Here is a 13480-nt window from a genome sequence, read left to right on the forward strand (position 1 = left end):
ACAGGAATATTACAAATTATTTGATATTATAAGCTTGTATTTTTGCTCAATTAGAAGGTTTTCATTTCATTTATGAAAGTGACTGCAATCTAATACTTATTTAGATATAAAATTAGTCAACTTGTAAATATGCAATTTATGTTATTATGCTCTTGATTTCTAGTTTATTTTATTAGTTGGTAACATACATTATATGATATCAATTATGTTGGTATTTGTTCAACCGCCTACAATAAGCATGCCTTGGTGAAATTTTTATGTGGACCAAAAGAATGTATATTCTTTTTGTCTTCAGTTGTATATTAAATATATGTCATATATGATGAATTGTAGTGTTATTTAGGATGCATACAAACCTACAGATTTTCTGACAGCAGTCAGCAAATGTATTGATTCCTGAGAGACGGATGTTGAAGTTTCCAACTATAATCGTGATTCTATTTTCCCATTTGTTTTATCTGATTTTATTTTATGGGCATTAAAATTTAGGTATTAGATATGTACACATTTAACACTACATTTACATTTGTTGCAATTATTGACATGGCAGGAGTTAACTATATGGAATTGTTAGTTATTTTCTATTTTCCCCATTCCTTTTAGTTCTTGCATTTTGAATCCATTGAATTTTTTTAATCATCAATTTGTCTCCTTTAATTGCTAATTACTTGTACCTCTGAGGCAGGGTACACATAGTGTATTTCTCTCTCCCCATAGTAGCCAAACCATCTTACCTCTGTGTTTGCTTTTGATTTCCAGTTCTATTTATTTCTCTGCTCAAGAAAAGTGTTCCTGTCTTCATGAAAAGTCATTTTGATTCTACCTGTGCTGAAGAAGTTGAGCAGTAATGTAGTTTCAATCTAACTCTCAGAACAAAGTTTTGCTTTCTTTTCTTGTATTAGGGGACGTTTCCCTGTTCTTTGTGGAGGAGGTTTTGCTTCCCTTCTCTCATAGGCAGATCCTGTCCAGGAAATCTTTGATTAATGGAAGTGTATGCAGTCTGTCCCCTTCTCATCCACCCATGGGAAATAATTTAGCAAGGAATACTATCTCCATTTATGTCTGGGTTTCCCAGGTGTCTCAAACTGACTTGTCGTGCTCAAGTTGGGCTTTGCTAATTCACATATCATTTCCTGACATCTGACTGCAGTCATAGCTTGCCACATGCCTGCGTGATCTAAAACAGCTCCTCTTCTTTTATTGGAGGCATCTTGCCTCTCCTTGGGATTTAGTTTTGTTGGTTGTCTTGCCAGTAAAGCTCTCTGGTGGACTCAACAAACTGTCAATTTGTTACATTCTCAAGTGGGAATATTCTCTGTGTTCAGGTGGGGATGTGCTAGAAGATAGATCACTCTCCACCTAAGTCAGACTTTTGTTTTTTGCATGAATATCCTAAGCCTTCTTTGGAATTTGTTGTTTAGGTATGTTTCACAAAATACTTATATAGCTAGAAAGTACCAGGCATTAGAAGAGAAAAAATAAAACAAAAACAATTTTTCTGTTGTGGCTTACATAGAGCAAGATATACTGTATTCATAAACGAATGGCAACTCATTTGTACAACTACTTAAAAAGAATAAAAATAGTTTTAAAAAGTTTTTCCTGCTAATTCACTTAATTGTAGTTGCCAGTAATAACACCTTCCCATTTATCAGTAATATTGTTATTGGTTGTAGAAAAGGCTTATGGATTAGTTAGTTGGCTTCATTAATACCTAAAGTAGTATAATTCATTAACATTGAAATTCATCCTACACTGTAATCATTTGTTGAATATTCTTATCCAATAGCACCTTCTATTTTATTACAGAATTCACCAGGTTTGTGTATAATACTATCAATGACTCAGCATTCAGTTAGAAAGATTGAAGAGCAGTATTAAAGAATTACCTAAGGTGTAAAAAAATTCTCTTTTTTTGTTAAATATTTGAAGTTCTTTTGTTATGTTGTGTCTTAAACTATTCAAACTGGATGAAAGGGGAATAACAAATGTGAAAGTAGACTTTCATCTTTCATGTATTTGTAAGAAATTCTCACTGTTCCTTTCTGTCAAACTCAACCTTAAATAATTTGTTAATTATCTTGCCTGTTGTTCCATATTTCACCTTTAGTGTGCTCTGCCTTTGTGCATTTTAAACACTGTTTATTCTCTACAGATCTTTTATATTCATTGCCAGAGGAATTTTTTCATATAATATAAATATTCCTGCAGAGAATGCTCTTTCATTATTAAAACCTTTGAGATGCCTTCAGAAAAGTGCATTGTTATGTTACCTGTCAAGTTTTTCAGAGTGACATTTTATTATGAATGTTATTCTTGGTCTTTCTGCTCTCAGGTTCTCAGAATATAGTAAGGGAAAAAAGTCAGTGTTATGAACCACTCTATTCTAAATTGTAAACTCCAGACAATTGAACTATCCCACCCCAGTTTTACTTTTTTTTCCCTGAAAGTTTAAACCATAAGACATGACAGGAGTAATATAAACTCCCAATATTTATAACTATTGTGCTATTTTTTTCTCCAGTTTTTCTTAGAAAGCTTATCATGTTACAAATATTTTGGTTGTACTATTTATTTTCTTTCTCTAACATCACACAAGGACAATTTGTTCATATTGAAACATCTATATGGGATTGTTATTTATTCATCTTGGGGAGAAAATAACATTTTTTGTTGTTGTTGTTGAATCTGTGATATCCTTTCCTTTGGTGAACTCAGATTTTCTCACTGAATTTGTCTCATGGAAGCATGCTTTCTTTGTCAATCCTATTTCCCTGTGGAGTAATTTTGCTTTTCCCTCATCTGAGACTCTATGGATTCCCCTAGCAGTCCCATAATGACTTTTAAAAATTGAATATAACATCTAAATCTGAAGAAAAAGTCTCTCAGCAAGATCCATTAGTCCTTTCTGAGTCGTCCTGACCTCGACTGCCCCTCTCTGTCCTAACAGAATTCAGTTTGAAGGAGAGCCTGATAAATCATTTTTTTCTGCTCTACACATCTGACCACCTCCATATTTTATTAGTCTGGCTTCCTATAACTCCTTCAGTCCCACAAAGTTTCCTTTTTTATTCTAAGACTCAAATAGCATAAATGCCAGGTCTTTTGCTCAAGTCCATTAGGACTTACTTTAGTATGTCACACTTTCTTTCTAATGCTTAGCTGCATGGTTTCATTGCTTGATTTGACTTCAAGTTTATACGTTTTATCTCTATCACAAGAAAGTTGGCACAAACAGTGAAGAGCAAAACTTAGTAGGTGTTATATAACAAGACAAACCAAATCCTGTTATTTAATGTACATATATATATATACACATATATATCTGAAATTAACTTATATGTCAGGTGCTAACTACTCAGAAAGTGAAGAAAGAGAAGCCAATGAGAAACTAGGCCTTCATGTTTCATTTGCCTGAATAGAACTTTCAGCCAAATTATTTTTTTTAATCTTTTTCCTACTCTTTATTATAATAATTTGTCAATCCACTGGCATTCTTGTATTCGGATTATTCCTACAATCTCCCTTTGGCTATTTCTTATGTTTTTTTCTTTCTTCTTTTATATCTTTTTTTCTTTCTGATAATTCATTTGTGAATATTTTGCTATTAATATTATCAATGCTGTAATTTCTTGTTCTAAATAAATTCATAATGGAAGTGATTTTTTCATGGCTGCATTAACATCTTCATCATATATCTAACATCCTAAAGTTCTCAATTTGGATATTTACTGCTTTTCAAAATTACCATTCAGTTTGGTTTCTTTCCTGCTGTTAGAATGATGAGCAGTTTTCTGTGAGGACCTAGGCATTTATTTGGGTTGTATCTTATTAATACATTATGCTGCTTATTTCCGAGGAAGCAAGGGAGTCACTGCCTCATTACTGGCACTTGGTGTTAGAAGCCAGCTTCACTGTTTAACTCCTGTTGACCCTGGAATGGTTGCACCTCCTGGGTCTTGATTAGAGGATATGGGCTGATACCATCCTGGCTGGGAGTGCTCATTATTGTTGCTCATATGAACTTTGGTGGCAAGTGGGGCACAGGGTCTCAGTACCATTGGGTGATAATGAAATTCACAACTTTCTTCCAGGCTTCCTGTTAGGTTACTCTGGTAGGGAAAGCTACCAATGACTCATTATTTCCAGGCATAGGTGGAAATCCAGAATCCTTGTACAGTGTGCATTGATAACTCACTGGAGGAAGCCATATTCCCTCTCAGTGGAAATTTCTCCTTAGCCTTCTCTGTCAATTCCCCAATATCATGCTCTTGTTGGTGTCTGGGGTCTTCATTGTCATTTAAGGATATCGAAACTCTCAAGCTCTCCACTCAGCTCTTGTTAGTTGTGTTGGGAGGTGGCTTTATTATTATTTTTAAAATCTAATGAGGTACAAGGGAATAACTATTGTCTATAAATTATCATGCTCACTATGGTGTGTCTGCCTGGTCCTTTGTTATACAGAAAAAAATGGCTGGGGTTGTGCTATGTATGCATATGCTTGTTATTCTGCCCCATGTGCATTCTCCAGTTTCCTGTTTGTCAGCTCCAAATCTTGACCATAGATACCCACAAGAAAACTCTGAGAACTCACCGACTCCTTGGTATGTCAGGCACTTAGCAAGCCAACCACATTTTCTCTGTATTTCAGCAACTTCCTATATAAAATGTTGATGTTTGTGATTATACTCAGGAAGAAAACTAGGGAACACTAGGTCTACCTTAAATTCCATAGAAGCAGAGGTTTAATCAATTTAAAGTTACACTTTGGGAGAGAGAAAAGCAAGGCTAATATTATACATCTAGATTTTACACCTTCAATTATTAGAGACCACGATGAACATGATAGAAGTGTAATAAGGCATTATAACTTGGTGCACTAGCTGTTTACCTTAAGGTCGGTCAAAACAATTAATTTTCTTCCATCACTTACAGAATAGGAAAGTCATACCAATAGGATACAAAGAATAACAATAATATCAAATATAGATAAGAGCCAGAGACAAATAGGTTTTTAGAACAAAAAGGAATCACTCTACTTCGATTTTGTAAATCTCCTCTTTGACTATGACTGGTTACCTGTTCTTCTTTAATTTGTTGTCATATCTTAGTATGGAAGGTTCAATTAAGTTTATGGCAGTGCATCATCATAAATCCGCTCATATGCTATAAACAGAATTAGTTTGCATTATTTCTTCTTGAGAGGGGACAAAAGTAGTGACTAAAATGAAATGCCTCTCCCTTGTACTTTGTGGCACATGGCAAGGGTAAAGAGATTGTGATAATGTATTTGAAGCCCTTCCCCATTGACTTTGATTAATCACATAGGAGATGGTTGTAGTTGGAATGGCCTAATCAGATGAGCTCTGTAAAGGCAGAAATGGGGACAACAGTGAACAGCCAACACTTCTTACTTTGCTTTGAAGGAAGTTGCCATGAATATCTTCAAGGAAATAAATTCTGTGAATGATTAGGTAAGTTCAGAAGACAGCACTGAGCCTCAAGTACAACCATGGCCATAGCCCATACTTGATTGTCACTTTGGGATTTCCTGAGGAAAAGCTCCAGCTTAGTCTTAGGTAAGTTCTTGAAGATAGAAATTGTGACATTAGTAAATTCACACCCATAGTAAATTCATAATCAGGCCACTAATCATGGCTTGGTGATTTCCACTTAATTATTTTTCCCTTATTAGTTCATGAATTATTTAATGGAAGATCTACTATGATAATCCTTTTTTAAAATTATTTCTCGAGGACACAGGAACTTACTGGATTTCTTTCTTTAGACTAATGATATATATTAAACATTTCTAGTGGTTCAACATAGTAGATAGGATCTTATATTTCTAATATCACTAGTATCTTGAATACACTAAATTTGGATGTCTGAGAGAAAATAGCATAGTTTTCCCATTCAAGATTATGTAGTTACTTATACTCAAAAAGGAAACTGAGGCAGAGAAAAGAAGTGAAATTGTGCTTGTTGCCCAATCAATGGTGAGTCACCATCAATTATTACCCACTAGTCACTGATCACCTAGAACCCCTATGCTATCCTGGGTTTTGGCAGAAAGTAGCCCAAATCTATATGAAACTGAGCCACAATTTGAAAGATTGAATGGAGATTTTCTTTTAAAATAAATCATGAATGCTTTTCTAGCATGAAATTTTAATTTTCAGTGTTATTTTAATGATCAAAACTATCCATTCTTGGGGCTGGGGATATGGCCTAGTGGCAAGAGTGCCTGCCTTGGATACACGAGGCCCTAGGTTCGATTCCCCAGCACCACATATACAGAAAACGGCCAGAAGCGGCGCTGTGGCTCAAGTGGCAGAGTGCTAGCCTTGAGCGGGAAGAAGCCAGGGACAGTGCTCAGGCCCTGAGTCCAAGGCCCAGGACTGGCAAAAAAAAACAAAACAAAACAAAAAAACTATCCATTCTTATGTACCTCATCTTAAGAAAGACTGACTAGGCAGCAATTCCTCTACATCATCAAAACAAATAAAAACCAAATTATCCATAAGGTTCTGATGATTTGTATGTCAGTAACATAATGCTTCAATGATTTTGAGTTCTACAGACAAAACTGGGTAATGTCTGAATAATCTGTCTTGTGTGAATATTAAAACGAATGCTAAAATCAAAACTAGAAGCCATCTTGTTTGTAACCTAAAATTATATCATAGTCAAGTTTCCCACAGATTACATACAGTAGTTCTTATAATAATTATCTTAATCTGTAGGTTGGTGGAGGGTGACATTTACATGGCAAATGTTAAGTCTTGAATATTACAACTATCATGGAGATTTCTGTTGCTGTAGTTTTGACTGTTGATGCTTCATTTTGGACCTGAGTAAGGTTTGTTACTAAAGTCCAAAAATGCCTACATTGCAAGTTACTTCCAAACTACTCAATAGAGCTGCCACCAATTAACTCTTCCATTGACTACAGCATAAGTGAACCTGTATTGACTGGGGAAGGAAGTCAAAGAACACACATCCAATGCCTGTGAAAAAAGAGGAGGAAATGGTAAAACATCGGGATTCCATTTACTTCCTGTCAAGGTTAACATCACCCGGAATTGCCTATCTCTAAGACAGAGCAAAACCTTTTGTCACGGAGTGGTGTCTGGAAATGCTCTGAGACCTCAAACACAACTGAGAGCAAGACTGAGATTCCTCTGCAGGATGCACTAGAAAAGCATTCCCATGTGAATACTTGGGAGCTGCCACAAGCCTTTGTTCCAGACTGAATATTTCCTAAAACCAAGCATTTGACTTTAGAACAGCCAGATGAACAAAAGTTATCCAATAGCAGAACAATCGTGTATGTACTAATTGAGTATGTATGGACCTGCTTGCACCGTGATGTTGAGTTTGTAATAAGAGGAGCTTCTGCCAGGCAGCTCTGAAGGAGCCTCCCTGGGGGAGCCTATAGGCACCAGTGATATGTAACGCACTTGTGCAGTTCATGGTGCCATTTTCCCATTATGCTGCTGCTTATCTCCTTCCAATGATGTTTTGGCACTATTTTGTATTATCCTGGGCCAGCACAATATCCTGCTTACTCTTTATACTGGTTATGTAACACATGCAATTTACCATTTCTTAGTAGCCACTACTTCCTAATACTCCACCGATTAGGAAACAATAGCTAGTAAGTTTTAGTACCATCATTATTCTCAATATTTACCCACATCATGTGAACAGACCTTTTACTCCTCCCCAGGGACTCAAGAAATTGTAGAAGATACCAGCATATATTTGAACACCATTCATACATGTGCAGAAAATATACTTTAATGCTTCAGTTGATTCTTTTACAAATGCCATAGTCTTTTCATTACAATATTCATTTGGTGACTCTGTTAATTCTGTCCTGGGGTAATATAAACACTGGAATAATACTATTGGTTTGAGAGCCATTATATGAATATTTCAATAAGAATGGCCTCAGTTGTCAATTGTAGATTCTAGTTAGCAGAGGGAGCAGCTGCAGTAATTACTACTTACCCTGAGAATTAAAACCAACTTGGATCATCCAAAAGCCTCTGATACAAGATCCCCTAGGACTGTCTACAGACAGATGTTTCACTACAGAGTGACAGATAAAATTAAACACCTAGATAAGACAGTGTCCTGAAGGTAAATCTTTCACATGTAAGACTTTCTGTTAGGTAGTTCAGGTTAAAGCAGAGCTTGCCAGCCAGTCAATCTATTTCTTTTTTGTAACTTTTCTAAAGGCTCTCTGCTAGAAACCCCAGAAAACATTCTCACTTAGATAGACTTCAATAAAAGCAAATCTTATTTTATTGAATTCCACTTTAAGATTCTGGGCCAGTACTTCTTAAAATGACAAAAGAATACAGTTCAGTAGATGTTTAAGTATTATGTGAAAATTGCCTTGAGCAATAAGTTTAAGATTTAAAAAGTTAAATAAACTTCCTTTGTGGTGTGGGATCCCGATACTTTCCTAGGTTTTTTTAAGTTATGAGGCTCTGTAGCCTGAGGCTACCAAACATTGCACTTTCTAGTAGAATTCAGGATCCTCAATTCTAACATACCACAGGTAACAGAGGTGTGGGTGGCATTCCTCCTTTCATGGTGGGTGTTTTATTATAATCCTGTTATAATGGAAACTTCTGCTAGTCTACAGAGCAGTAAGGGCTGAGGTGGCAGCTGTAAGGCTTAAACCACAGTATCTGTTATGAAACTCCCTTTGTTTAATCATCCAATAATCATTTGATTTTGCATCTGTGGTTCACTATTAACTTCTTTAGTGATTCCTAGGTAGCTTTTTCTTTTCTTTTTCCCCTCTAGGTTTTTATATTGAGTTGCCTTAGTCAACTTGACTGAGGGTATTTGTGCAACAGATTCATTGTTTAATAAGATTATACTTTTAACATAGTTTTTGTGCTTATGAGGACTGTCTTATTAAAATAACATAAATGTTAAAAAATCTGTATGAGGGCTGGGAATATGACCTAGTGGCAAGAGTGCTTGCCTCCCATACATGAAGCCCTAGGTTCGATTCCTCAACACCACATATATAGAAAATGGCCAGAAGTGGCGCTGTGGCTCCAGTGGTAGAGTGCTAGCCTTGTGCAAAAAGAAGCCAGGGACAGTGCTCAGGCCCTGAGACCAAGCCCCAGGACTGGCAAAAAAAAAAAAAAAAAAAAAAAAAAAAGGAAAAAAACAAAACAAAACAAAAAAAATCTGTATGAATTCAGTAGTAAGTAGGTTTATCTGATCATATACATGTGACACAATATTAAAGGAATAAAGTGAACGAAGAATTTTGATAATAACATAGTTTGGGTGTTAAGTTTATCATCTTACAAGTGAAGTACATTTAAATTTAATCGTTTGAAAGTCTCCCTAATGTTTGTATTAGCTATGATCATTGGAATCATAACAAATAGTAAAAATTCATCTAAGCAGTTTTCTTAAGTAGTCGCTTTGAAATCTGTAAAATACTTAAGTGAATATTACTTGAAGCACCTTGAAGATTTAATTATGTTGATTTTCCTCTTTTCCTAGCAGATCAAACAAGAGAAAGTGATCATTGAGCTAGTCCTTTGCATTTACTTTTCTTTTACAAGCTTTCCATGGCCATTTACCACCTACCACATGATTTTTTATGCTCACCAATGGCTTCATTTGTAGTGTCACTGACAATTTCTGTAGCCTTGGTTGGCCTCAAACTCATTATTTCCCAGGCTCTGCTTCCTGATTTTTGATATCACACATGCACCTGATCACACTCAGACCATATGTTCAAACTAGAAGCACAGTTCAGAATTTTTATTCAAATTGAGACAGAATATAACAGAAGAATAGGATACCAAACATGGTCTATCCAGTATTACATCATTATCTCCATATCGAAGGTCCATATTATTCCTAGGCTGATAATACCTCAAGATTAAGATGATAGTACATAATATTGACTACATATAATTCTTAATTTCATAATAAATACAATAATAATACACACTTCTAACTAAATGAGACACGAATATGGAACAATTATGAGTGGACAAGGCACCTGAATGTAGTTCTATCTACTCTGGAGACTGAGGCAGGAGGAATTCTTGGGCTCAGGAGTTCAAAACCAGCCTAGGCAGTAATAGGACACTATGCCATAACAATAACAAAGCTGGAACTTTAATCTCTTCACAAAAATTACAAGTGCCCTTGAAAAACAATAAAGGCGACTATAATTTCAATGCAGAATCTGGGATGGAGCTTTTTTGTCAAATATCTGTAAAATAAGAAAGCCTACACTTCCATTTCAACTTACCTTCTCTTCTGACCTTCTAGATGAAGGTCCGGATAAAACTGGTGAAAACAATTTCTTACATAATTTGCTACAAAAGACTTTCTTGTCCTTAACTCCCAAAAGCAAATGTGGAAGAAAGAGACAGAAGTGATAATTTGATACAGGTGAAGAAAAGAAGGTACTATTTTTTAATCAATAGAATACAAAGGAATTTTCTTTCAAAATTGCAAAGGAAATATAAATGATTTTATATAAATTCTATAATTATTAGGGGGAGTCATGTTTGTTATTTAATAACTAATCACATTGTGAGGTGAATGGACTATAAGTACAGTGTATTGTAAAGGAATGATCGTAATTATAGAAAAGATATTTAGCTAACAGCTAAATGAATATTGATTAATTTGTTAAGTTAAAGAAGCTTAAGACATTAATTAAAGGTAAATGCTTCATGACTTTTAAGATTAAGCAAATGATTACTATTTGCTAATACAAAGGCAAGTAAAAGTAAAGTAATAATAATTTAGACATTGCTATAAATGATCAATAATAGGCATGTAAGTTGTCATGAAACAACTCTAATGTTTCAAATGGTTCTAACAACCAACTTAAGTATCATACATACCAATGAAAGGCCAAACTCAAACTGAAAAGGACTTTATATTGAATACAAATATTCTTTTACAGTCACAATATATACCAATATGGCAGGAAATTCTGATTTAAATTTTATGATAGACCTATGACCCATTTACATTGAAAAGTTAATTGTCATATAAAGAAATAAGTGGTATTGTTCAAAATTCATTGTTGAAGAACTAAAATATTTGCATTTCAATTACAATTTTAAGAAATTAAATCAGCTAACTGTAAATTTATATAACTCTTGGTTTTGATTTTTGCTATTGTTTCTTGTTTCTAAATATAAATAGCTGAATTAAATCTTTCACTAAAATATCACCCAGTATAACCTGGGTTTATGAAGTTAAATTTTCTGAAAATTTATATTCAGATACTGTCGTGGATATTGTTCCTAATATTCAAGTATAGATCACAAAATTAATCTCAGAAAACTTGAGTTCCTCTGGGAAACAGTAAGCTAGTTTAAAAAGCTGTTTGTCCTTTTTTCTACTTATAAATCAGAAAATCAGACAAAGTTGCTGAAAGGGTCAAACTATATCAATAGAGTTTTATGACTTTAATCACAGAAAGCTAAAGAAAAGGAGTAACTGTATACTAAGTATAAATTGCCCATATAATTTGGAGTCAGAAGCTATTGAAATTATACCAAATATCTCTTTTATTATCTTCACGATGTTAGACTTCCTGGCAGGATTTGTTTACTCATTAATAGATTGAAAGAAATGTGCCGTTTGGATGATTGAGCTCTATATATATATATTTTTTTGGTCAGTCATGGGGCTTGAACTCTGAGTCTCTGCACTGTCCCTGAGCTCTTCAGCTCAAGGCTAGGACTCTAGAGCTCAATACTTTTAAATAAAAATTTGAGAGTTATAAGCAAAGGAAATCAATGAATAATTTTAGTGAGAGGACAGAACTGTGAGTTGGTCTTCATTAATTATTCAGAAAATCACAAAGCTGCTCGTACACTAATGGAGCAGAGTTCTTGATTTGGCTCTACTGAGCAAACACTGGCTAAGGCCTGGGAGGGCTCTTCCTCTAGATCTTGCAGGGTCAGGCAGAACAGTTAAGAGGACAATGCTGTTGATTCTATTGAATGTAAATTGTTGACATGGCTTGCTGGTTGAGTTAAACACATCTGAGTTAAACCCATTTCGAGTTATACAGCTATAAGTCTTAAAGTGATAAGTATAAAATTATCTAAATAAATCTCTAATAGTCACATAATTGAATCTCTGCTCTTCCTATGTGAACTACCAACTAAAATTTCAAATGAAATAACTCCTTGTGATATATCCATATATCCATATATATAATGTATTGACATCTTTTCCTTTTTACCATTGAGCTAAGGTGGCATCTTCTTGCTTAAGAGAAAAATGATCAGCATTGTCATATTTTTATAACTCATATAGTAGTAACTACTGATAACTTTAGTAAAAGGCAAAAGGTATACACGATGTGAAGAGAAACCAGAGTATACTGATAAATTTAGTATTGTTGGATAATATGTAGTTTAAAAGTACTTATAGGGGCTACTGGTTTCAGACCCAAGATGTAAAAAATTAAGTCAGGCAGATCCTTATACAAAACAAAACAATAACAATGAATCTGAAGAAAGCAAAAAAAACAGTGCAAAACCTTATCTCAGTATGTCACCTATCACCAACAAATAAAGACAGGTCATAGTTGGCATAGAATATCATTTCAGCAAAATAGACTGGATGCCTTGGAGTTAAAGAACAAAGTAAGAAAATAAAAATAGTAATTGTAAACATCACTCTGTCTGGAGAGAAAGAAAAAGTTACTTGGAAAGAAACTCTTCTGTGCCAGCACCATTGGAAGATCAAGACAGAATTGGGAAACTAGAAAATGGAACATTTTCACATACTTGAACCTGGATCTTGAGATCACTATAGATAGAAATGGAAAGAGAGACTGGATAAACACTCCCAGTGAAGTTGCACAAAGAAATATCCCAAAAGCATGAGAGGATGAACAACAGTAGGAATTTCAAGCCCCTGATGGGAATACATATGGTAGATAGAGGGCATAATTCAAGGTCCAATCAGAATAACAAAGGGGCTGGGGATATAGCCTAGTGGCAAGAGTGCCTGCCTCGGATACACGAGGCTCTAGGTTCGATTCCCCAGCACCACATATACAGAAAACGGCCAGAAGCGGCGCTGTGGCTCAAGTGGCAGAGTGCTAGCCTTGAGCGGGAAGAAGCCAGGGACAGTGCTCAGGCCCTGAGTCCAAGGCCCAGGACTGGCCAAAAAACAAAAAAAAAAACAAAAAAAAAAAAAAACAGAATAACAAAGATCCTGTAAATTACACTAACGGCTTATTTAAAATCTATTCTGTCCAACCTCCTTACCTCCCTGACGTTCAACAAAAATATATAGATATTTAAAAATAAATTTAAGGCTCAGGTCACATTTCCCATCATTAGAACCAATTCTTTATGTATGACAACGATGCTGAGAGTTATGGACTTTAAAATAACTTTGCTTAACCTATTAAAGGTATTCACACAAAAGAGAAAACACAAAA

The 13480-nt window shown here is 34.9% G+C and overlaps 1 protein-coding gene and 1 non-coding gene across 4 annotated transcripts in view; both read right to left on the reverse strand.

Moving 5' to 3' along the window:
• Spock3 (SPARC (osteonectin), cwcv and kazal like domains proteoglycan 3) overlaps positions 1-13480 on the reverse strand; it is a 249197-nt gene that overhangs the window by 40497 nt on the left and 195220 nt on the right. The gene's annotated exons all lie outside the window — the stretch shown is intronic.
• LOC125339741 lies at positions 12288-12408 on the reverse strand. Its single transcript, XR_007208593.1, has one exon. It is a non-coding gene; the product is annotated as a U5 spliceosomal RNA (small nuclear RNA).

The sequence above is a fragment of the Perognathus longimembris genome, chromosome 21, assembly GCF_023159225.1.
Source record: "Perognathus longimembris pacificus isolate PPM17 chromosome 21, ASM2315922v1, whole genome shotgun sequence".
Classification (NCBI taxonomy): Eukaryota; Metazoa; Chordata; class Mammalia; order Rodentia; family Heteromyidae; genus Perognathus; species Perognathus longimembris.